Source organism: Trichosurus vulpecula, chromosome 7 (genome assembly GCF_011100635.1).
Source record: "Trichosurus vulpecula isolate mTriVul1 chromosome 7, mTriVul1.pri, whole genome shotgun sequence".
Classification (NCBI taxonomy): Eukaryota; Metazoa; Chordata; class Mammalia; order Diprotodontia; family Phalangeridae; genus Trichosurus; species Trichosurus vulpecula.
The window spans coordinates 157,852,955-157,876,063 of NC_050579.1; the positions used below are offsets into that span (position 1 = coordinate 157,852,955).

General features: G+C 37.1%; 1 protein-coding gene across 3 annotated transcripts in view; it reads right to left on the reverse strand.

The window, feature by feature from the left end:
- CEP57L1 (centrosomal protein 57 like 1) overlaps nt 1–23,109 on the reverse strand; it is an 84,395-nt gene that overhangs the window by 49,501 nt on the left and 11,785 nt on the right. The window contains exon 2 of one of the 3 annotated variants that reach the window (XM_036768789.1): nt 8,160–8,162. The exons of the other annotated variants lie outside the window; for them this stretch is intronic. The gene's annotated coding sequence lies outside the window, so the exon portion shown is untranslated. The remainder of the gene's footprint in view (nt 1–8,159; nt 8,163–23,109) is intronic. 3 annotated transcript variants of the gene reach the window in all.

A 23,109-nucleotide genomic window follows, 5' to 3' on the forward strand; every position in this document is an offset into this window, starting at 1 on the left:
AAATTTATCTATCTAGCACCCGAATTTTCCTTTAGCACAGCTGTGACCATGTGACTCTACTATTCAACAAACTGCAAAGTAGCTCTCTAGGTTCCAATATAGATTTCTCCTTTCAGCCTTTAAAACTCTTTACAGCCCGGCCTCCCCTTTCTGCACACTTTGGCTCAAACTAGCTCTCCCTCTCTCTCTCTCTCTCTCTCTCTCCTCTTTACACAAAATGCTTCATCTCACATTGCTATGCTTTTGCGCTGGCCGTCCTGAATGCTTGCAATGCATTCCTTCCTCACTCATGTCCCAGAATTCCTCTCTTCCTTCACAAGACACAGCCGAAGCACTTCCTTCCAAAGCAAGCTTGAGTACTAAGGCTCTCCATCCCTATCTTGTATTAAACCATCTTGTTGTTGTTTGTAATCTGCATATACATATATTTATACACATTGTTTCCTCCAATAGACTGTAAGCTTCTTGAGCGTACAAACTGGACTTGACCGTCTTAGTTCAACTCTTCATTTTACAGATAGGGAACTTAAGGCTATGTGAAATTAAAGGTTCAAAGTTTCATACGTGATGCCAGTGCAAGGATTAGAAGACAGGGCTCCTGCCATCTAGTTCTGTGCTCTTATCACGATAATACACGGCCCATATGGTCATCATCTTATCCTGAAGCTGTTCTCTTCTCATGTGCTTAACTTATGCTGTTTGTGGCTAGACTATGACAAAAATCAGTACTTTTCTTGGCTCAATTAACACCATGTGCTAAAAGCCTCTAATGAGGTCACTAGCCATCAATTAAATAAATAGGTGGAAAACAGAACATTAATAGAGGATTGGTTGGACGTGAAGATGAGGGAAAAGGAGACCTGTTGCTAGATAACTACATGTCCCATCACATAGTAATATAAGCCTGGACACTGCTAAACAACAATATTTTAATTTTTAGCTTTATGTATTGCAATTTCTTTTTTTATTAAAAGTATATCATTATGAACTGTATGTTTGCCATTTGGCAAACATTTCTAGGCATAAGGAAGCGCATATGTATAATGGGAAAAGTGGTAAAAATTACAAAAAGGTAAAATAATTTTAACTGACCATTCTGTGTAAACACACACACACACACACACACACACACACACACACACACACACATGCACATACATCTGTGGTAGTGGGAAGGTTGGCAAACTTGCTATAGCTTTTAGTAGTTACTGCCTGCTGTGGGAGGAACACGGATCTACTCAAATAGATTTAGTGAAACCCCATCCTTGCCCATCCAGTGTGACTATCTATATTGTCCAATAAATTTGACACAGGAGATGTATTCAATGTGCAGTGGAATTCCTTACTCCTGATATCGTGCTTGATGGAACTAGTACGATGCCATCTGAAAGCAGGAATGTATCTAGAGGACTTCACCATCCAAAGGGAAGCCCTTCTTCAACTTGAACTCTGAGCTGGATCTCCTCTGTGACAGAAGAGAATATATACATCTCCCTGATTTACACTTCACCTGATATTTATGATCAGAAATACTGTTAAACAAGGTAAGATAATCTCTAAAGTTACATTTTTCAAGGAACTGTGAAAAACTCTCGTGTATGACTGGGAGACACTTTATTGCAAGAGAGACTTTGTAAGATGTTTTGTTCAACTGATTCAATTATTTTTCATAATCAACAAATAATAAACACAAAATGGTCTTGCACTTTCTATCTCTTCCAGACAACTGTGTAATGGTATTCTACTCTGCATTATCACTTGCAGAAACCTTCTACTATGGTCATCAAGGAAACCACCAATGTGTATATAGATTTTGCAGAAATTTTCCAGAGTCAAACTTTAATGCCCCTTTGTGGTATGAAGGTAATCCTGGGTTCTTGAAGGGAATGATAGGAAAATACAAGTTCTAGCTTTCTGTGCTCAAAAGACTTTGAATAATCTGTAGTGGAGTAATTCTAAATTTGAACTTAGATCTGTGTTGCCTGCTTAAATACAGAATTCTGTTCTTCCCTCAAGTTGTAGCTCAAATACCACTTTCTACATAAAGCCATCCTTGCCTTGCCCTACTGCTAGTGTTCTTCCTCCTAAAGTGCCTTTTAACTGCTTTGTATTTATTTTTATTTTCTCTCTTTATATTTAGCCTGTTCTCTCTTTTAAGACAGCAAATTGTTTCATTCTTTATATCTGTATCCCTAAGGCCTACCACAGTACTGACACATAATAAGTACTTCATGGTTGCTGACTGGATGAACAGAAACTTATAGAACCTATGCAGTATCATAGCCTAACCTGAAAACTACAATCTATCAACAAGCATTCATTAAATGATTACTATGTACCAGGCACTGTGCTAAGTCAGATACAAGAAAAAGCAAACATAGAATCTAACCTCAAAGAGCTTATATTCTAACGGACTCAAATGTTTTCCTTTCAGAAGAAATTAGGGCTGTCTGTTATTGCTTGACTTGGGTTATACTTAAAAAACGTTTTGAAATTTGCCAACTCTGCAAAAGCACAGAGTCAAATTTGTTCCAAGATAACCATGAACAAAGGTCACTCTACTATCTCTTAAGTGACCTCCAGATGTATCCTACTAGTAGATGACAACTACATGTCACCTAAACATGAATAACTCACTCCCTTATTTGCTCTCATGCATAGTCACAAATTCATCTCTAAAGGATTCTCCCAATATGTAATTATATTCAATAACTTTGAACAACCTACCTGCTAACTAGAGGGGGGTCTTTTGCATGCTATGACAACGGTCCCAACAACAAACTTAGTCTGCTTTTTCAGAACCAGCAGTAGGCATGGTCACTTAGTGATGAATTCTCTGGACGATGCAACCCATAAAACAAAGAAAAACACAAAATGGTCCTCACTCCCTTGAGTTCCCCAACCTTCCCTGCCTTCTACCTCTGCAATGGTGATAGCAAAGTGGCAGAAAAGGAATTTCAGGATGCTAAGACTCACATAAGTTTCAAATCAACTTTAACATAGCTGTGGCTGGAACTCAATAAGCCATGTGCCAATATTTGTTGCAGAGGATGAAGAGGTAGAAAAATTCAACGAAGTTTATTAAGACTCTCCATATGAAATCAAAATATACTTTGATACTTGGTGACTTTGAAGCAAAAGTAGGAATAAGTGAGTATGCCAAAAAATGTAATACATTTTTATATGGATCAGAAATAAGAGAAGCCAAAGACCTGTAGACTACACAGAAATATTATGTTGCTAGAATATGAATACTTTGAGAAAGAACTGGCAAGCGCTAGACTTGATGAGTGATGAATAACAAATTTTTTAAAAAAGATTATATTTTGACAGAGAAAATGAGTTGTTACTGATGTGAGAACTATTCCCGAATCAGTGTCTGTGTAGTCAGGCACTGACTTGTTAGAACAAATATCAAAGTTAGTACAAAACTAAAAGAAAGAATAAAAATGAGAAATATAGTGTACAATTGAAATAATTCAATACTGATTTAAAGAAATTACTGATGATTAAAAATGATAACTATGGATGGAAGAAGAGATATAAACACAGACTATAACAATTTCATGAAGATGTTTAACTGATACAAATCAACTGCCACAATGAGACCAAGAACCTAAAAAGCACTGGAGGCAGCAAACACCTAATCTGTTAAGATGAGAAAGATGGCAGCCAAAGTCATTGGTTTAGAAAACAAACCAGTTTGCTCAGAAAATCTTAAGGAGAAAGATAATGGAGCAGTATTTTTTCAAAAGATAAAGAGAAGCACTGGCAAAATTAATTTAAAGAAAGCTTAAGGAGGAACCCAACTAAGCAAAGTCATCAAGAGGGCACTTAAGGATAAAAATAAAGAGGCCAAGAAACATAAAAGTTGAAAAAAATATGCAAATAATTTTATAACAAATCTCTTGCACCATCAAGAACAATATAGTCACTATACTTGGACTTTAACACCACAGTCCTGGGTGCACCTATAGAGAAGGTAGAAATGGTACTAAAGAGAACAATGATGGGAAAAGCAGTCAGATTTGCTCAAACATAGATTGAGAAGATCCATCCTGGAGATAACACAACTGTGAGAGCACTGGGGGAGCTATGTATAATTATTAGTACCAAAAATGGTAACAAAATATTAACATCTTCTGACTTTCCCACCTATATGAAATATTTACAAGAGAGAAGCATGGATGAATCACTATAAATATACCAGTATTGTTGGAAAAAATAACAAAGTGCATGCCATCCTTAAGAGTTTTAAGATAACTCTTCGCCCCCCCACCCCAGGTCAATCAAGTCTTCTCCCAAAGATAAGTGTCATTTTTGACACCAGAAGGACACACGCTATAGTACCATTTCAGAGGCATAAGGGATATCATTTAGGAAAGATACAATTAGAAAAGAAAATGAGCTCTTTATATATTAAGTTAGGAATACAGAGATTGCTGCACTGCAGCGCTATATGCAGGACACTTTAAAAGATTCTACCTTTGCAACATCTCTTGTATAATATCCCTTGTCTTCTCCGACAATGCAACCTCCCTGGGGCAAATCCTCATCACCTCATGCTTGGATAATTGTTGTTGTTGTTTCAGTCAGGTCGGACTCTGTGACCCCTTTTAGGGGTTTGCTTGTTTTTTGGCAAAGATATTGGAGTGGTTTGCCATTTCCTTCTCCAGCTCATTTTACAGATGAGGCAAACAAAGTTAAGTAACTTGCCCAGGGTCACATAGCTAGTAAATTTCTGAGGCCAGATTTGAAATCAGGAAAATGAGTCTTTCTGACTCTAGGCTTGACACTCTATCCACTGTGCCATCTAGCTGCCCCACTTGGGAGTATTACAATAGCTCTATGGTTGGGCTCCCTGTCTCAATCTCTCTCTTTCTCGCTGTGAATATTTTTATTTAAAGTTCTGAGTTCCAAATTCTATGCCTCCCTCCCTTCACCCCTCCCTGAGACAGTAAGCAATCAGATATAGGTTATACATGTGCAATTATGTAAAACATTTCCATATTAGTCATTTTGTACAAGACTTGAATAAAAGAAAAAAAAGAAAGTGAAAAATAGCATGCTTCAGCCCGTATGAAAACCATATCAGTTCTCTCTCTGGAGGCGGATAGCATGCTCCATCATTAGTCCTTTGGGATTGTCTTAGATCTTTGTATTGCTGATAATAGCTAAATCATTCACAGTTCTTCATCAAACAATATTGCTGTTACTATGTACAATGTTCTCCTGGTTCTGTTCACTGCACTATGCATCAGTTCACCTAAGTTCAAGTCTCTTTTACAATCCAATCAGTCTTCCATTCAATTGTCAAAGTGATCTTTCTAAATCTCAGGTTTGACCATTTCATCATGCCTTCCTCCTTCCCCCAACTCCTCCACCCTTAAAACTCCAGAGGCTTCCTATTACTACCAGGATCAAATATAAAATTTGTTTGGCTCCTTCCTACATTCCTACTCTTCTTACAATTTTTACTCTCTTCAATAGGCACTATAATTCATCTACATTATTCTTCTTGTTGAACCCACACAATATACACTCCGGATTCTATGCCTTTTCACCAGTTGTCTCCCATGCCTCGAAGGTTCTCTTTCCTAATTTCTGCCTCCTGAATTCTCTGGCTTCTTTCAAGACTCAACTAAAATCCCACCTTCTATGAGAAGCCTTTCCTGGGCCTACCCCCTGAGATGGCCTTCAGCTTACCCTGTATTTTGCCTTTCCTTGCATCCTTAGAGCTTGGCATAGTGCCTGGCACATAACACTTAGTATATACTTGATGACTTAACTTGTTGACTAGAGAAAGGCCTACAACATTTTGGATAGATCCCCAGAGAAGACAGATAAGAAAAAAGACAAGAATCTCAGGGGTTGAAAAAACATGGATGGGTTAGGCTGAAGGGCTCATATGATGACATCACAAATCTAGTCAATTCAGAGAGTATGCTTTTTGGCATTTAATATGCAACTTTCCAAAACATATTTTAAACTTTTCTGCCTTTTTAAATAAAATATACTGATTGATGATTTATTGGCCATCACTATGAACTTCACTTACTATGTCTATCACTGATTAATACATTGATGGAGTCAGCATCCATTACATTGAGTAGGATAATTTGACTGTTCCAGACTGCTATGCTCTTGAGTTCTTGTATATATATTTTTATGGCTTTTCTGTCTCGTCCATAACTGTTGTTAATGTACGTACCTAGTAGCCTACCCTCATTACTAATTTGTTGTTTGTAATTCACCATCGTTGAGGAAATCACTTAGTCATGCTTGTTATGACTGTTACTAAAGTAATAAGGAATAGGTTGAGTAAGGGCCTAAGGGACTTATCACAAAACTCGGCACAGTCTATGGGTAACTGTACAGATACAATAAGTGAAGAAAAAATTCTTTTCTAGCCAAGGATGATAACCTACAAACACAGTTTCAAGTCAAGTGCTGGTGTCTAGATCCTTTTGATAATAGGCAACAACCCTAATCTCACATTTCCCTTACATTCCACGTATTCCTGGAGCCTTCAAAAACTCTATAGTCAAACATCAAAGTTCTAACCCACCAGTTACTTGTAAATATATTCTACTCTTTAAAATTCCTGGGTCTTCTACCTACATTAAATCAAATATATTATAATAGCAAAATAAACCCTGAGAAACTGAAAGATTTTTAATAATCCTCAGAGAGGTTAACATACACACACACACACACACACACACACACACACACACACACACACATTATGGGTATATGTTCAAATTATTCACAGATTCTTTTTTCTGAGTTAAACCCTGCGCAAATTCAATTCATTTCTCATACACACAGAAATATGTGTATATATAATATATGTAGATATAAATATGCACACATAGATGTATAAAGCTGTAGCACACAGCCTACAAACACTGTCAGAATTCAAGAATATATTTTAGAACAAATTTGGCCACCAGTTGACAAGCAGAAAAAGTTCCTGACCTATGTACATTTGACTTCTCAATGCTGCCAAAATGAGAATAAATATTGCAGAATTAATTATGCTTTCAACAAACTCATAAAACCAAGAGTTGCAACTATGGTCTTAGGGAAAACTGTTAAAAATATAGTTAAAAAGTAAATAAGGGAAATTACATTATTCTTAAATATGCCAGAGTCAATGAAATCATATCATCATTTGACATAAATATACCAAAGAGTATATAGGATCTAAGTACTTAAAAGACATTAAGGGCCTAAACAGAATTTTAGAATATAATCACTGTTTTATAGCATTGTTTCTATGGGAAAATGTGTTCCGAACTTCAAACAACTACAAAAGAAATTTGGGAAACTCATTTTTAATCTGAAAACTGCCTTTATACTTTTAGAAACATATCCACTCTGGTGAGCCAAATTTCATTATTAATATATTGTGCACACTGACACAATTCCCTTGCTCTTCTTACTAAAAAGATACAAGTACTAAATTCTTGTGCTCTGGGTCAAAGCACCAGTCAGATCACCCCATTTATAGCTCTGGCATTTGGCCAGGTTCAGTTATTTTTTTCTGATTTCACATTAGTGTCATAACATTTCTACTTCCCACATAGAACATACATCAGATGTTAAATTACATCATCCTAGGCAATAAGTTGCTATGGGCACACTGGCAGATCTGTTCCATCTTCTATCTATTTGCTGTCTTCCAATTCACACCAAGCTTCCTGCAGGCCTTTTGCTGTTTTGTGAGGCAGTACTGGGGGTACAAGGAAAGGAAGAAGCATTTTTTACAAATATTATCTCATTTTATCCAAGACAGTTCCTAAAGATTTATGATGAAAAAATGCTATCCACCTCCAGAGAAAGAATTGATGGAGTCTGAATGTAGATTGAAGCATACTTTTTAAAATTTTATTTTTCCTGGGTTGTTTTTTTTTCTGGTTTGTGTTTCTTTTGTAAGATGGCTAATTTAGAAATGTTTGAATTACTTCACACGTATAATCTATATAAAACTGTTTGCCTTCTCAAGGCAGGAAGCAAAGGGAGAGAGAGAATTTGAAACTCAAATTTTTAAAAAATTAATGTTAAAAAATTTACATGTAATTGAGAAAAATAAATAAAACAAAATATTATCTCATTTTACCCTCAAAACAGCCCTAAGAGGTAGGTGGTATTACTATCTCCATTTTACAGTTGAGGAAACTGAAGGAATCAGAGGTTAAGTGACTTGCTCAGGGTCATATGACTTGTAAGTATCTAAAGCTACATTTGTACTCCAGGCCCAAAATTCTATCCATTATACCACCAACTGCCTCAGAATTACTTTTAATCTTCCATTTCTTCTTCCGTGATATTTTGTAAATAAGATTGTATTTTAACTCTTTGTTGCCCTAGGTTGCCATGTCTCTCCTCTTGGCACGAAGCATTAATAAGGCATTTTCTAGGCTCTTTTGGTCTCCTTATTGTTTCTTAATCAATTAAACTTCTCCATGAAATGGTAATCAACAGAGTTGGTGTCTTAATCAATTTTGCATTTTTTTTTCAGAGTTAACACTTGGTTGTAATAGCTTAGAATACAATTCTATACAGTGTTTTTAAAAATTTTGTTCTTCTTCCAGCTAGTTTTCAATTTTAACCAGTGATCATACTACACATTGACAGATGGTTATGAAATGACCCCAACATGTTAGTAAATCATTATTTCCCATCTGCTAAGACATACTCAATTTCATTTGTTATATTTTTTGGTTCTGCCACACTGAGTTATATATCATATTCACGACATAACAGGAATAAGACTTATTAGTAATGACTTTTTGGTCTTTTTCATTTCTTGATCCTGAACCACAGTTGCCAGTGTTTCACATTTTTCACCAGCTTCCATTGTGTCCACTTTCTTAATGAAGCCACCACATATATGTTATCTCACTTTAGGGGGTGCTGGAAAATTCTTGGTGCGATTTTTTTTTTTACTTCTTCATCCCTTAAAACACATCTAAGTATGCTTGTTATCTCATGAGTAGCTCTTAATTCTAATTTCAGTGTGTATATATATATATGTGTGTGTGTATACATACACACATATATATATATATATATATATGTAACCTCTCCTAAAACCTGCCCAAGCCAGATGCAGAAATTGCTGGAGTTTCCCAACATATCCTTGCTAGCTGCGATGCAACCAAGAGTGGACAATTCAGCTTGTCTATAAAATATCTTTATTATAAATGGCAGCTGGAAAGCAGGGACTTAAGTGAGCTCCCCACCATGTCCCTCCAAAAACCTATAAAATGGCTCTGAACAAATTCTAGAACTGCAGAACCCACAAAATACCAGAGAGAAGCAGGGATCCAGCCCAGGACAGCCTGGCTGGTCACTGGATGAGGTCTATCACACACGGAGTGGAGGGGAGCAGAGCTCAGCAGGGAAGGAAGCAGGATCAACCAGACCAGGAGCTGGGCAGGACAGGCCCTAGCACCCTGAATCAGTGAGCTGTGGCAGATACTAGACTTCTCAACCCACAAACACCGAAGACAACAGAGAAGGTTAGTGGGAAAAGCTGCAGGGGACAGAGTTCGCGTTTGGCCACAGCCCCAGGGACAGCGGGGGAGGTGCAGCTACAGAACTACAGCTGCAGTTACTTCCGGCCCCAGGCCCACGTGGTGGGAGGAATTAAGTGGCGGATCAGAGCAGGAGTGCAGAGCCTGCTGAAGATTTGCATCAGGTCCAGGTTAGTGGTTCTTGAGAAAGAAGAAGTGCTGGTGTGGCAGAGCTGGCTGTATAGAAATAGCTTTAAAATCAATGGCGCATCCCCTCAAGCTTGGAACAAAGTACTCTTTACTCTACAAGCAGTCATACCCCCACGAAAAACACAAGGGTCAAGTAAGTTGGCTGGAAACATGGCCAAGCAGCAAAAACACACCCAAATTCAGTCTCAGACTTTGGAATCCTTGTTTGGTGACAAAGAAGACCAAAACATACACCCTGAAGAAGTCAACAAAGTCCAAGAGCCTACACCAAAAGCCTCCAAGAAAAACATGAATTGGTCTCAGGCCATGGAAGAGCTCAAAAAGGAGTTGGAAAAGCAAGTTAGAGAAGTAGAGGAAAAATTGGGATGAGAAATGAGAATGATGTGAGAAAACCATGAAAAACAAGTCAATGACTTGCTAAAGGAGACCCAAAAAAATACTGAAAAAAATATTGAAGAAAACAACAATTTAAAAAATAGACTAACTCAAATGGCAAAAGAGCTTTAAAAAGCCAATGAGGAGAAGAATGCCTTGAAAGGCAGAATTACCCAAATGGAAAAGGAGGTCCAAAAGACCACTGAAGAAAATACTACCTTAAAAATTAGATTGGAGCAACTGGAAGCTAGTGACTTGATGAGAAATCAAGATATTATAAAACAGAACCAAAGGAATGAAAAAATGGAAGACAATGTCAAATATCTCATTGGAAAAACCACTGACCTGGAAAATAGATCCAGGAGAGATAATTTAAAAATTACTGGACTACCTGAAAGCCATGATCAAAAAAAGAGCCTAGATATCATCTTTCAAGAAATTATCAAGGAGAACTGCCCTGATATTCTAGAGCCAGAGGGTAAAATAGAAATTGAAAGAATCCACAGATCACCTCCTCAAATAGATCCCCAAAATAAAACTCCTAGGAACATTGTCGCCAAATTCCAGAGCTCCCAGATCAAGGAGAAAATACTGCAAGCAGCCAGAAAGAAACAATTTGAATATTGTGGAAAAACAATCAGGATAACACAGGATCTAGCAGCTTCCATACTGAGGGACCAAAGGGCTTGGAATACGATATTCCGGAGGTCAATGGAGCTAGGATTAAAACCAAGAATCACCTACCCAGCAAAACTGAGTATCATGCCCCAAGGCAAAATATGGACTTCCAACAAAATAGAGGACTTTCTAGCTTTCTCAGTGAAAAGACCAGAGCTGAATAGAAAATTTGACTTTCAAACACAAAAATCAAGAGAAGCGTGAAAAGGTAAACAAGAAAGAGAAATCATAAGAGACTTACTAAAGTTGAACTGTTTTGTTTACATTTCTATATAGAAAGATGATGTGTATGATTCATGAGACCTCAATATCGTAGTAGCTGAAAGGAATATGCATATATATATATGTGTGTGTGTGTGTGTGTGTATACACATATATACATATGTGTGTCTATGTATGTATACATGTAGGTATGTATATATATATATACACACACAAAGGGCACAGGGTGAGTTGAATATGAAGGGATGATATCTAAAAAAATAAAATCAATTTAAGGGATAAGAGAGGAATATATTGAGAGAGGGAGAAAGGGAGAGATAGAATGGGGTAAATTATCTCGCATAAAAGTGGCAAGAAAAAGTGGTTCTGTAGGAAGGGAAGAGGGGGCAGGTGAGGGGGAATGAGTAAATCTTGTTCTCATCGGATTTGACCTGAGGAGGGAATACCATACACACTCAATTGAGTATCTTACCCCACAGGAAAAAAGGAGGAAGAAGATAAAAAAGGGGGGATGATAGAAGGGAGGGCAGATGGGGGGAGGAGGTAATCAAAAACAAAGATTTCCAAAAAGGGACAGGGTCTAGGGAGAAAATTCAATAAAGGGGGATAGGTTAGGAAGGAGCAAAATATAGTTAATCTTTCACAACATGAGTATTGTGGAAGGGTTTTGCACAATGATACACATGTGGCCTATGTTGAATTGCTTGCCTTCTTAGGGAGGGTGGGTGGGGAGGGAAGAGGGGAGAGAATCTGGAACTCAAAGTTTTAAAAACATACATTCAGAAACAACAAAAAAAAGTTTTTTCATGCAACCAGGAAATAAGATACACAGGCAATGGGGCACAGAAATTTATCTTGCCCTACAAGAGAAGGGAAAGGGGGATGGGAGGGGAGTGGGGTGACAGATGGGAGGGCAGACTGGGGAACCGGAATATACACCATCTTGGAGTGGGGGGAGGGTAAAAACGGGGAAAAATTTGTAATTCAAACTTTTGTGAAAATCAATGCTGAAAACTAAATATATTAAATAAATTTTTAAAAAATGAATCAAAAAAATCTTTATTATTTACAAGACTTTTTTCTACCTATTTCCATACTGCCTGCCAGTGGTTTCTCTAAGAATATGCTTGCTACACACACTTCTTTCCCCATAGTCAACAAATTAAGACTCTAGATTTTAAAGCCTGTATTAAAGAGGACTAGGCTTCTAATGCTAACATCACTGAAGCAATACATCAAACTCACCAGATATCTCAGCAGCCTCCATAAAACCTCAGAGTGGGAAAGGGACATTAAATTACATTAGATCCTATGCTTAAGTAGAGATCTATGGCATTCCCAACAAGTGATCCTTTCAATCCAACATTTCCTTAAAGACCTTATATGAAAAGAAAATTATTTCCTGAGGCAGTCTATTCTATTTTTAGGATAGTTCTAATCATTAGGTAATTCTTTATACTCAGCTAAAATCTATTTTCCTATAACTTTTTACCCCTTAGTTCCAGTTATGCCTGCTGTAATCAAATAAAACCACCCTAAATCCCCTTTTGACATAACCACTCTTCAAACAGTTGAAGATAGAGATCATGTTCCCTGCTAAATAGCCCCACCTTCCAACTGAATCTCAAATGATGAGGGTTTGAGTCTCTTTCCCATGTTGGCCACCCTCAACTGAATGAGCTTTAGCCTGTAAATAACCTTCCTACAATAAAACAATCTGAAAGGAACATAATATGGCTTATGTGGTCTGATCTTGGCAATGTATAGTATGGCTCATGTTTCCCTTGTTCTGGACACAATGCTTCTATTAATGTAGACTTAAGCTATTTAGGTTTCCATATCAAACTATTATCTTAGATTGTGTGTATATATGTATGTATATTCACTTAAATTCCCACGTCTTTTTCATATTAAAATACCAACCAGACACACCTTTTTCAACTCTGTGTTCATATATTTGACTTTCTTTAAACTTAAGTAGGGAACATTATACTTATCCATATAAAATTGTGAGTTGTGAGATCATATAAGATAATATACAAAAAGCACTTTGCAAATGTTAAATTTCAGTTATTGTTATTATATTTGGTTTACTTAGACTCAATCATATCATTCCAGGGGTTATAATAATTGCTGACATTTCTATAGCACTTAAAAGTTTATAAATAATTTACAATGCATTATCTCATCTGATCTTCACAATAGTCCTAGGAGATATTACAGATCTCATTATTTCCGGTGAGGAGAATGATGCTCAGAGGTGAAATTACTTGTTCAAGGTCACAAACAGGATGTGAACTGAAGTATCTCCTGATTTCAAGCCTAGACATCTTTCCATCACATACCACTTTTCCTTCTTATTTTTCTCTTGGTCAGTCTTATAAGCATGAAATTCATACCTTCATCTAAATCACTGATAAAAATGTTCACCTGAAGAGAGCTAAGAACAGAGCTTTGTGGTCTGCCACAGACACCTACCTCAAGACTGATGATGGTCCATTAAATCTTCTTTGGACTAGATGTTTCAATAAATTCAGCCTCTGTACATCATTCAGCCTATATCTCCACAACTTGTTCACAAGGATTTTGTGGGATAACTAGTTAAATGTTTTCATGAAATTCATGTATAGTAATGTTTATTATATTTTCCTGATCTACCTGTGTAATAAGTTAGTCCTGTATCGACTGGCTAAAATAACAAAACAGGAAAATGATAAACGCTGGAGAGGATGTGGGAAAATTGGAGCATTGTTACCTTGCTGGTGGAGTTGTGAGATGATCCAGTCGTTTTGGAGAGCAATTTGGAACTATGCCCAAAGGGCTATAAAAATGTTCACACCCTTTCACCCAGCAATACCACTTCTAAGGTTGTATCCCAAAGAAATCACACAAGAGGGAAAGAGACCCGTATGTACAAAGATATTTATAGCGGCTCTTTTTGTGGTAGCTAAGAATTGGAAATCAAAGGGATGCCCATCAATTGGGGAATGGCTGAACAAGCTGTGGTATATGAAGGTAATGGAATACTATTGTGCCATAAGAAATGGGGATGATACGGACTTCGTAACAACCTGGAAAAACCTACACAACATAATGCTGAGTGAGCGGAGCAGAGCCAGGACAACATTATACACAACCACAGATATATAGATTCCGTGAGGACCAACCTTGACAGACTTCGCTCTTCTCAACAACACAAGGTGCAAGGACAACTCCAAAGGACTCACGATGGAGAATGCTATCTACATCCAGAGAAAGAACTATGAAGTATGAATGCAGATTGAGGCACACTTCATGCTAACCTTCCCCCCCACCTTTTTTTTTCCCTTTTCTCTCTTTTGTTTTTGTTTTTGTGTTGGTTTTTTTTTTTGGTCCTGTTTCTTCTCTCGCATGATTCATTTCATTGATCACAGTTCTTCTCCATAACTTGACTAGTGTGTAAATTAATTCAATGCGAAGTTATACATGGAAGCTATATGGGACTCCATGCCGTCTTGGGGAGGTAGGAGGGGAGGGAGGGAAGAAAATCTGGAACTCAAAATTATGTAGAACCGAATGTTGCAAACTAAAAATAAAAATTAAAAAAAAAGTCCTGTATCACTTCCTGTTTTGTTGTGGTGATTACTACTTTATTTTTCAAAGCATCACAAGACACAGGTTTAATAATCTAGAATTTTGCTAAGAATTAATGTCAAATTGTCCAACTTAAATGTGTGATCTACATTCTTCCTTGTTTTTTCAAAATTGAGACAACAGTCTATTTGCAATTTTGTGGTATCGCTTCCATTCTCTACTATTCCTTTAAGACATCACCAGTTCATCACAAATAAGCCTCTGATTCTTTGAATCTTTCAAATGAACTGCTTTCAGTTATAAAAGGTACAAAGAATTATTCCAGTTAGCTGTGGAGGGAAGATAAGGATTGTCAGACTAAAAGAAACAGGAGCCACTAATCTGTACATAAAGATCACTGTGGGCTGAATACTGACTTAGTAGTATTATCTATGTTTTATTATATTTTTGTTTATTTTGTTAAAAATTTCCAAGTTACATTTCAGTTTGGTTCGGGCAGTATTCAGAAATGTTGTGCAGACCACATATTTGACATCTGTGGTCTAGACCAGCATTTCTCAAACTTTGGATCTCGACCCCACGTGAGGTCACATAACTGAATGTGGGAGTAGCAAAAAATTTGGCAACAGTAAAAGGTTTCTGAACATGCAACAAGCAAAAATTAATTCGAAATCAAATGCCTAATGAATCCAAGGTGTTTCTGGTGATGTTTGCCCATGTTGCATCACTTGACTTCACTACAGCCTTGGTTCTGAACACACAACACCAGCACTTCGCACTGCGCATGCTGTCACACTACCCAATGCCAACAAACCCTGCCAGAAACACCTTGGATCAGATCGAGACTATTTTAAGTTATGAACTACAGTGTTTTTATTGTACATACAAAGATTTCTGCTCCTGCAGAAACATAATAGTTTAATTATGGAAAATAAAGACTTTTAGTATTTTCCTACCATCCTTCCTCAGCATGTAAGTATCAAAGCAGTATATCTTTGGATTGTATTGTGTTAGAATGTTTGATTTTTAAAATTGCTGTTATCTCCTTTTATAGAAACATAAATGTTTAATTGCAGCAAGACAAGGCCTTTTAATAATATTTCTCCACCATCACTGCTGTATGTGTATGTAAGTGTGAGCATCAATTTTTAAAAATTAAGCACAAACAAAAGTAATTTTATACACTAAAGCTAGCATTTGAGAAATTATTAGCAATATCTCTTTATATTTTAGGACAAAAATATTTTTCAGTTATGGATAGGTGGCTAAATTTAGACAGAAGAGATAAAAATATGTATGACAATGTGGCAGAGTCTTCACTACTAGGTTGTAGTACATCTAAATTGACAAGAAAAAGAAAATGTGTCGAATCATTTTTGAAATATGTATTTACTTCTAATAATGATGATGGTGTGGAAAAAACCTCTTTGCTTAATTTGTAATGAAGTTTTGGCTATGGAGAGCATGAAACCAGAAAAACTAAAACGAATCTTAATAATAAACATGCAGCATACTACAATAAACGAAAGGAATTATTCTGAACAACTTTTAAAATCTTTAAATAAAGAAAAACAATGTTTTGAGAAATTTGTTTTGACTGAGCAGAAATCTGATTATATTAATTTTTATAATGATTTCTGGCTTTCAAAACTGTTATTTGTCAGATATTTTCAAAAATTTCAATGATTTAAACATGTTGCTTCAAGGAAAAATTGTAACTTATTTATGTTAAGAGACAAGATCGAAAGTTTTGTTAAAAAAGTTAACATATGGAAGAACAGGGTGGAAAACGGTTCCTTAGAAATGTTTACAACTAAACTACAGATGATTTTATAATTGAAAATAATATTCCCAAAGATTTAATTGTAATTGATCATCTGAAGTACCTGGACACAGTTTCAGAAATACTTCCCTTCAAAGTTTGATTCTAAAAAATTAAGCTGGGTCCATAAACCATACTCAATTGAAATAAAAAAAGTCAGTCATCTCCCATTAAAAGTTCAAGAATTTGCCAAGTTATCAAGTGACACAGTTAAAAACCTGAGTTTCCTAAAAAAATCATTAAATGAATTTTGATTTGGGATTACAACTTAATTTCTGAAATGGACCTAAACATATTTCTGCCATATATATTCATGCGAAGTGGTGTTCTCAGCATTGACAATTATAAAATCAAAATATCAATCAACTCTGAAAAACAGTGAAGATGCTCTACATCCTGTAGTATCAAATATTCTGCCAAGATTTAATTCTTTTTTTTGTTTGTTTGTTTGTAGAAGGCAGGGCAATTGGGGTTAGTGACTTGCCCAAGGTCACAAAGCTAGTAAGTATTTCAAGTATCTGAGACTAAATTTGAACTCAGGTCCTCCTGATTCCAGGGCTGGTGCTCTACTCACTGCGCCACTAGCTGCCCCCAAGATTTAATTCTTTATGTAAAAACAAGCAGATCCTTAATATGCAAATTTGCTTTCATCTTTAATAAATGGCAAAATTATATGTACACCAAAGAAATGTTTTAAAATAAATTTCTTTATGATTTATTATCAGTAAATGTTTGATTTGTATACTCGTTTTATATATCTATATACCCAGAGGTGTGTAAAACTTTATTGGGTGAAAAGGGATTGTAAGTTGAAAATGTTTAAGAAGCCCTGGTCTAGATCAGTGCTTCTTAAACTGTGGGTCACTATCCCTTGGAATCACAAAAAAAATTTGGCAACAATAAAAGGTTTCTGAACATGTGACCAAAAACTAATTAAAAATTAAGCATTTAATGAATCTGAGGTGTTCCTGGCAGCGCTTGCCCATTTTGCATCATGCGACTTCACTGCAGCCTTGGTTCTGAAAACACGACATGTGCACTTTACATTGTACACGCCTTCACATCCACGAAGTGCCAACGAATGCTGCCAAAATGTGAAAAGGAATCATAGGTAGAAAAAGTTTAAGAAGCCCTGATCTAGATGATATCTTAAGGCCCTTTAAGATCTCAATCCTATGTAATTATACCAGTAAGTTCTCTTTCGGGTTTTTTTTTTTATGGAATACTTTTTTATTTAGTTTTCAGCATTGATTTTCACAAGTTTGAATTACAAATTTTCTCCCCATTTCTACCCCCGCCCCACTCCAAGATGGCATATATTCTGGTTGCCCTGTTCCCCAGTCAGCCCTCCCTTCTGTCACTCCACTCCCCTCCCATCCCCTTTTCCCTTTATTGCTTGTAGGGCAAGATAAATTTCTATGCCCCATTGCCTGTGTATCTTATTTTCTAGTTGCATGCAAAAACTTTTTTTTTTGTTTTTGAACATCTGTTTTTAAAACTTTGAGTTTCAAATTCTCTCCCCTCTTCCCTTCCTACCCACACTCCCTAAGAAGTCAAGCAATTCAACATAGGCCACATGTGTATCATTATGTATAACCCTTCCACAATACTCATGTTGTGAAAGACTAACTATATTTTGCTCCTTCCTAACCTATCCCCCTTTATTGAATTTTCTCCCTTGGCTCTGTCCCCTCTCGAAAGTGTTTGTTTTTGATTACCTCCACCCCCATCTGCCCTCCCTTCTATCATCCCCCCCTTTTTTATCTTCTTCCTCCTTTTTTCCTGTGGGTTAAGATACCCAAATGAGTATGTATGGTATTTCCTCCCCGGGACAAATCTGATGAGAGCAAGATTCACTCATTCCCCCTCACCTAACTTCTCTTCTCTTCCTACAGAACCGCTTTTTCTTGCCACTTTTATGCAAGATAATTTACCCCATTCTATCTCTCCCTATCTCCCTCTCTCAATATATTCCTCTCTCATCCCTTAATTTGATTTTACTTCTTTTAGATATCTTCCCTTCATCTTCAACTCACCCTGTGCTCGCTCTCTCTCTCTATATATACACATACATTTATACATACTCACATATACATATATACATGAAGATATAATATATATGTGTGTGTGCATATATATATGCATATTCCCTTCAGCTACCCTAATACTGAGGTCTCATGAATCATACACATCATCTTTCCACGTAGGAGTGTAAACAAAACAGTTCAACTTTAGTAAGTCCCTCGCAATTTCTTTTTCTTGTTCTTTTTCTTGATTACCTTTTCTATTTTTTAAATTTTTTAATTTTTATTTAATATATTTAGTTTTCAGCATTGATTTTCACAAAAGTTTGAATTACAAATTTTCTCCCCATTTCTACCCTCCCCCACTCCAAGATGGCATATATTCTGGTTGCCCTATTCCCCAGTCAGCCCTCCCTTCTGTCACCCCACTCCCCTCCCATCCCCTTTTCCCTTTATTGCTTGTAGGGCAAGATAAATTTCTACGCCCCATTGCCTGTGTATCTTATTTTCTAGTTGCATGCAAAAACTTTTTTTTTGTTTTTGAACATCTGTTTTTAAAACTTTGAGTTCCAAATTCTCTCCCCTCTTCCCTTTCCACCCACCCTCCCTAAGAAGACAAGCAATTCAACATAGGCCACATGTGTATCATTATGTATAACCCTTCCACAATACTCATGTTGTGAAAGACTCACTATATTTTGCTCTTTCCTAACCTATCCCCCTTTATCCAATTTTCTCCCTTGACCCTGTCCCCTTTCAAAAGTTTTTGTTTATGATTACCTCCCCCCCATCTCCCCTCCCTTCTATCATCCCCCCTTTTTTAAAATCTTCTTTTTCCTCCTGTTTTCCTGTGTGGGAAGTTACCCAATTAAGTATGTATGGTATTCCCTCCTCAGGTAAATCTGATGATAGCAAGATTCACTCATTCCCCCTCACCTGACTTTTCTTCCCTTCCTACAGAACTGCTTTTTCTTGCCACTTTTATGCGAGATAATTTACCCCATTCTATCTCTCCCTATCTCCCTCTCTCAATATATTCCTCTCTCATCCCTTAATTTTATTTATTTTAGATATCTTTCCTTCATCTTCACCTCACCCTGTGCTCTCTCTCTCTCTATATATATATATACATACACACATACATATATACATACATACACACTCACACATACATACATACATATATATATACACATAAACATATGCATATATATATATGCATATTCCCTTCAGCTACCCTAATACTGAGATCTCATGAATCATACATGTTATCTTTCCATGTAGCAATGTAAACAAAACAGTTCAACTTTAGTAAGTCCCTTGCAATTTCTTTTTCTGGTTCTTTTTCTTGACCTTTTCATGCTTCTCTTGATTCTTGTGTTTGAAAGTCAAATTTTCTATTCAGCTCTGGTCTTTTCACTGAGAAAGCTTGAAAGTCCTCTATTTGATTGAAAATCCATATTTTGCCTTGGAGCATGATACTCAGTTTTGCTGGGTAGGTGATTCTAGGTTTAATTCCTAGCTCCACTGACCTCCAGAATATCATATTCCAAGCCCTTCGATCTCTTAATGTAGAAGCTGCCAGATCTTGGATTATTCTGATTGTGTTCCCACAATACTCAAATTGTTTCTTTCTGGCTGCTTGCAATATTTTCTCCTTGATCTGGGAGCTCTGGAATTTGGCGCCAATATTCCTAGGAGATTTCTTTTTGGGATCTATTTGAGGAGGTGATCTGTGGATTCTTTCAATTTCTATTTTGCCCTGTGGCTCTAGAATATCAGGGCAGTTCTCCTTGATAATTTCTCGAAAGATGCTATCTAGGCTCTTTTTTTGATCATGGCTTTCAGGTAGTCCAATAATTTTTAAATTATCTCTCCTAGATCTATTTTCCAGGTCAGTGGTTTTTCCAATGAGATATTTGACATTGTCTTCCATTTTTTCATTCCTTTGGTTCTGTTTTATAATATCTTGATTTCTCATCAAGTCACTAGCTTCCAGTTGCTCCAATCTAATTTTTAAGGTAGTATTTTCTTCAGTGGTCTTTTGGACCTCCTTCTCCATTTGGCTAATTCTGCTTTTCAAGGCATTCTTCTCCTCATTCGCTTTTTGGAGCTCTTTTGCCATTTGAGTTAGTCTATTTTTTAAGGTGTTGTTTTCTTCAGTGTATTTTTCAGTATTTTTTGGGTCTCCTTTAGCAAGTCATTGACTTGTTTTTCATGGTTTTCTTACATCCTTCTCATTTCACTTCCCAATTTTTTCGTCTACTTCTCTAACTTGCTTTTCCAAATCCTTTTTGAGGTCTTCCATGGCCTGAGACCAATTCATGTTTTTCTTGGAGGCTTTTGTTGTAGGCTCTTTGACTTTGTTGACTTCTTCTGGCTGTGTGTGTTGGTCTTCTTTGTCACCAAAGAAAGATTTCAGAGTCTGAGACTGAATCTGGGTGCGTTTTCGCTGCCTGGCCATATTCCCAGCCAACTAACTTGACCCTTGAGTTTTTCAGGAGGGTATGACTGCTTGTAGAGTTAAGAGAACTATGTTCCACACCTGGGGGGGATGAGCCAGCTCTGCCACATCAGCATTCCTCCTTCCCCAAGAACCCCCGACCCTGACCGGACTTAGATCTTCAGCAGGGTCTTCATGCCTGCTCTGATCCGCCACTTAATTCCTCCCACCAGGTGGGCCTGGGGCCAGAAGCAACTGCAGCTGTAGTTCTGTAGCTGCCCCACTTCCGCTGCCCCCAGGATGGTGGCCAAACCACGAACTCCTAGTCCTGCAGCATTTCCCACTAACCTTCTCTGTTGTCTTTGGTGTTTCTAGGTTGAGAAGTCTGGTAACTGCTGCAGCTCACTGATTCAGGGCGCTAGGGCACGCTCCGCCTGGCTCCTGGTCTGGTTGGTCCTGCTGCTGCCCACTGGCTGGGCTCTGCTCCCTCTGCTCCCAGCTCCGTGTGGACAGACCTCACTCAGAGACCATCCAGGGTGTCCTCGGCTGGAGCCCTGCTTCCCTCTGCTATTTTCTGGGTTCTGCAGTTCTAGAATTGGTTCAGAGCCATTTTTTATATGTTTTTGGAGGGGCTCGGCAGGAAGCTCACACTAGTCCCTGCTTCCAGCTGCCATCTTGGCTCCACTCCCCCTCTTTCGGTTTTAAAAGTTTATACTTCAGGTAAGAGATATGAACATATAAGTTTAGACCAAGGCGTTTTGCCATAGTATGAGTTCTGAAGGTCTAGTAAAGCTTAATTGAAGCTTTTGAAACATGAGTTTTATGTATGCTTTCTTATGAACTATATTCTCTCTGACTTGTTAAGTCCAGTGATTTTTATACTATATTATTAAACTGTATGCTAAAGTGGTTAGTGCTTATATCACCCACAGGTACATGTTTAACCATTTCTATAAAATATGATATTATTATATCTTATTGATAAGGAAAAAGTGAGTAGAAATTTGATAATTGACAATGAAGACAATTTGCTAAGATATGCCAGAAACCTCAGGATATTAAGAAATTCAAAGTAAACTACGAGAGATTAAATATGGAAAAGCTAGAGAAAATATTAAAGTGCAAATCTTACTTAAGAGATTTAACAATTTGTTACTCAAAGATGCAAGTAACATGAAAATATAAGAGCACATTTCCCTAAAGGCCATTATGACAGGAACTTTCACCTCAAGGACAGTGTGGGGTTTCAATATCTGAGAAGGAGACTAAAGGACCTTACACTGTTGAAGGAAGCCAAGCACAGCTGTGATCTGCTGACCTGACTCAGTGCTGGGCTGGAGCCCTGGAGGAGTTGGTGCTAGTACATGTTGGGTGAGTGTGGTAACAGAGGGGTGGGGACTTTGTTGGCTGTGGGCACTTGCAAGAGAGCAGAATTCTAGTTTCCATTTCAGGATAGAGAGGACAGCTCTAGTTTGCAAACACCAGAGGGACCAGATGGAGCAAGAGTGTTTGCTGAACAGTGTGGCAGGGGGTCCTAGTCATGGCTTAGGGGTGGAGAAGGGTGTCTAAGACTGGGCCTCAGGACAGACCTCAGAAAATAACAGTAAGAAGGACCCGAAGCTTAAAGCATCATTCCCTACACCTCAGGACTAGAACCTGAATATAATAATAGCTGCTAAAACAAAATAAAAAATAAAAATGAGTAAGTAAAGCAGAAAGAACACAACCATAGAAAGCTACTATGGGGACAGAGAAGATCTGGGTTCATATTCAGAGGAAGATAGTGGAACTAAAAAAGCCACTCCTTTTTCAATGAGAAATGTCAAACGATTCCAAGCATAAAAAGAGTTCTTGGAAGAACTTAAAAGGATTTCAAAAAACCAGAGGGATTGAGGGAAAAAAAAGAGCAATCTAAGAAAATCAAGAAAATTGTGAAAAGAAAGTCAACCAACTGGAAAGAGAAAATCAAAAACTTGAGAAAATAACTCCTTGAAAACTAGAATGAGGCAAAAGAATGCTAATGATGTTGAAAGACACAAATAATAAAACAAAATCAAAAGAATGAAAAAAATAGAAGAGAATGTGAAACATCTCATTAGAAAAATAACTGATCTGGAGAACAGATTGAGGAGAGACAATATAAGAATAGTCAGACTACCTGAAAGTTACAATTAAAAAAAAAAGAATCTTGATACAGTATTACAAGAAATTATCAAGGAAAATTGCCCTTAAATTCTA